The sequence below is a fragment of the Dipteris shenzhenensis genome, chromosome 4 (assembly GCF_047967505.1).
Source record: "Dipteris shenzhenensis isolate YYH24624 ecotype China chromosome 4, Dip_SZ_1.0, whole genome shotgun sequence".
Lineage (NCBI taxonomy): Eukaryota > Viridiplantae > Streptophyta > Polypodiopsida > Gleicheniales > Dipteridaceae > Dipteris > Dipteris shenzhenensis.
The window spans coordinates 13,492,294-13,496,116 of NC_141599.1; positions in this window are offsets into that span (position 1 = coordinate 13,492,294).

Genomic DNA, 3,823 nt, shown 5'->3' on the forward strand with positions numbered 1-3,823 from the left:
ATGAGGAAACTTTCAGCCCAGTTGCAAGGATGGCAACCGTGAGAGCAGTAATTGCTATGGCTGCTGCAAAGGGATGGTCTTTGCATCAGATGGATGTGAAAAATGCCTTCTTGCATGGTGATTTGCAGGAAGAGGTTTATATGATGCAGCCAGAAGGTTATGAGGATAATTCACACCCCGATTTTGTATGCAGGTTGCGCAAAGCCTTGTATGGCTTAAAACAGGCGCCGAGGGCATGGTCAGACAAGATAGAGCAATATCTTGTCACTATTGGATTTCAGATTTCCAATTCAGATTTTTCACTTTATGTGAAAAGGACAAACAGAGGGATTGTGCTTATAGTCATCTATGTTGATGACTTGATTATTACAGGTGATAGTGATGCAGACATTAATGAAGTGAAGCTGCTGTTGTTGAAGCAGAAATTTGAGATGAAGGATTTGGGAGAGCTGCGTTACTTCTTGGGCATTGAGGTTATTAGATCCCCGAGTGGGATATGGCTGTTGCAAAGGCAATACGGTTTGGACATGCTGTCCAAATATGGGATGACAGGCTGTAAGCCTATCTCTATTCCATTGGAGCAGAATGTGAAGCTCAATGCAGAGACAGGTGAGCTTCTTGAAGATATTACTATGTACAGGCGCATAGTAGGTAGCTTGATTTACATGAGTATAACCAGACCAGATTTGAGCTATGCTGTGGGGCTGGTGAGTCAGTTTATGTAGGCACCGAGGAAGCCACATTTGGATGCGGCTAGGCGCATACTGTGGTATGTGAAGTCCACATTGCATTATGGACTGTTTTATGAAGCTGGGTGTGCATTACAGGTACATGGATACACAGATGCTGACTGGGCTGGTAGTGTCTCAGACAGGAGATCTACTAGTGGTTTTATGTTTTCCCTTGGGAGTGGTGCCATCATTGGAGCAGCAAGAAGCAGCCAACAGTTGCCTTGTCGAGCACAGAGGCTGAGTACAGGGGTGCAGCAATGGCTGCATGTGAGGTAGCTTGGTTACGGAAGCTACTTGCAGATATGGGACAGACAATTCATGCAGCAGTTGTCATTCATTGTGACAACATTAGCAGCATCATGCTTGCTAATAACCCAGTTTATCATGCTAGAACGAAGCACATTGAGGTGCATTATCACTTTGTGAGAGAGAAGGTTCTAGCTGGTGAGATTGATCTTGTCTATGTCAGCACTGAGGAGCAGGTGGCTGATATTTTTACGAAGGCATTGGGTACCGAGAAGCTTCGCAGATTTAGGAGCTTGCTTGGTGTACGTGAGATGGATTTGAGCTTGAGGGGGAGTGTTGAGATATCAAGCTCTACCCCCGATATATCTCCTGGATGACTATCATTTATGTCACCGCCTATGTTAGTTGTACTCGTGGTGTAGTTAGACTACCACGTATGTTTTTGGTTTGGGTTCACATATGAACCACATATTCTAGGATTTGACATATAGGGTATTTCCCTCTTCTATTGTACGTGTGCAAAAGTGAAGAAAGGCTTCACCCTCCAACCTTGTGTCCTCTTTCTTTTGTGTGTTGTGAAGAAAGCTGAACTTGAGTCTCCTATCTCTCTCCCTTATTCTTTACAGCATCATCAGACTATACTTATAAAATCACAACATAAGTTGCAAGAAAATATATTAGCAGTTATAAAATAGCATCTATGAGCTTCCCTTCGACTTAGAACAAAAAGTGACTTAAAGCGTCGCTATATAGCGACTTTTTGCTCTGTTCCATCGCTATACAATGATGCTTTTAATTAAAAATGTCACTATATAGCGATGAAAAAGCGTCGCTATATAGCGACGCTGTGGGTTAAAACCAAAACCCATCTCGACACACGGCGCTTTCTTTAGCACTCTCTAATGTCTCAAGTAAGCAAGGCAATCTCTCCTCCCATCTATTTCCAACGACCTCCCACCTATTTCTGACAACCTCCCACTCTATTCTCCACTCCTCACCCTTCTCCTAACTCTTGTGCTCCCTTTCTACCCTTTTCCCTCTTTGGTTTCTTGAAAGGAAGTTTTTCAAGAGGTGAGTTTGTTTCAACAATGTAGGTTGTTTGTTTGTTAGCTTTAGTTTTGTGAGTGCTTCTTCTTGTATTGCTAAACCTGTAAACTAGTTTTCATGCTTGTTTTCAAAGGATTGAAACAAAAAACGAGATTTTAAGAAAGAAAGAAGACTCACCTCTTCTAGTCTTTTTTGTATTTCTCTTCCTTCTCTTTCTCTTTGTCTCCTCAATCTCCTCCTTGCAAGAAGTTGCTTTTGTAATCTCCTCCTTCCTCTAACATCTTATTTGAAAAATGGCATGTTTCCTCTCTTTTGTAGGGCTAGTCCATAACACCGAGCAAGACATACTATCTCAGGTAAGTGCTTCCTCTTTTTTCCATTTATTATTTTTGTTATTTGCATTGGCCTACAGCTAGCGCCTTAAGTGCTAGTTGCAGTGATGGGCGTAGGAACCCTCTCTTCCCCTCTCTTTCCTCTTCTTTGCCTCTTCTCTCCTCTTCTTTCCCTCCTTTCCTTCTTCTCTCCTTCGATCTCTTTCCTCCTCTTTTTCCCTCTTTCCTTTCCCTCTTCTTCTCTCTTTCTTTCCCTCTTTTTCCCTCTTTCCTTGCCCTCTTTTTCTCTCTTTCCCCCTTCTTTTATGCTCATGCATAAAGCATAAGCATGAGCATATGTCCTCTTTCCTCTTTTCCAGTCTCTCCTTCTTTTCCCTCTTCTTCTCTCTTCTCCTCTTTTCCCCCTCTTTTTACTCTTTCATGCTCATGCTTATGCTTATGCATGAGCATAAGAGAAGTAGACATATGCTCATGCACAAGCATGAGCATATGTCTCTTTTTTCCTCTTTACTTTCCCTCTTCTTCTCTCTTTCTTTTCCTCTTTCCTCTTTTCCAATCTCTCTTTTCTTTCCCTCCTCTTCTTCCTCTTTTCCCTCCTCTTTTCCCTCTTCTTCCTCTTCTTTTCCCTCCTCTTCTCCTCTTTTTCCCTCCTCTTTTGCTTTTTTCCCTTTTTTTCCTCTTCTTCTCTCTTTTACCCTCTTTCTCCTTTCCCTCTTATGCTTATGCTTATGCATAAGACTCCTCTTATGCATAAGCATAAGCATGAGCATAAGAGAAGAAGACATATGCTCATGCATAAGCATGAGCATATGTCTCTTTTTTCCCTCTTCTTCTCTCTTTTTTCCCTCTTTCTCCTTTCCCTCTTCTTCTCTCTTCTCCTCTCTTCCCCTCTCTTTTCCCTCTTTCATGCTCATGTTCTTATGCTCATGCATAAGCATAAGCATGAGCATAAGATAAGAAGACATATGCTCATGCTTGTGCTTAAGCATGAGCATAAGAGAAGTAGACATATGCTCCTCTTTTCCCTCCTCTTCTCCTCTTTTCCCTCCTCTTTTTTCTCCTCTTTTTCCCTCTTCTTCTCTCTTTCTTTCCCTCTTTTTCCCTCTTTCCTTTCCCTCTTCTTCTCTCTTTCCCCCTTCTCTTTTTTCCTCTTTACTTTCCCTCTTCTTCTCTCTTTCTTTTCCTCTTTCCTCTTTTCCAATCTCTCTTTTCTTTCCCTCCTCTTTTCCTCTTTTCCCTTTTTTCCCTCTTCTTCTCTCTTCTTCCCTCTTTCTCCTTTCCCTCTTATGCTTATGCTTATGCATAAGACTCCTCTTATGCATAAGCATAAGCATGAGCATAAGAGAAGAAGACATATGCTCATGCATAAGCATGAGCAAATGTCTCTTTTTTCCCTCTTCTTCTCTCTTTTTCCCCTCTTTCTCCTTTCCCTCTTCTTCTCTCTTCTCCTCTCTTCCCCTCTCTTTT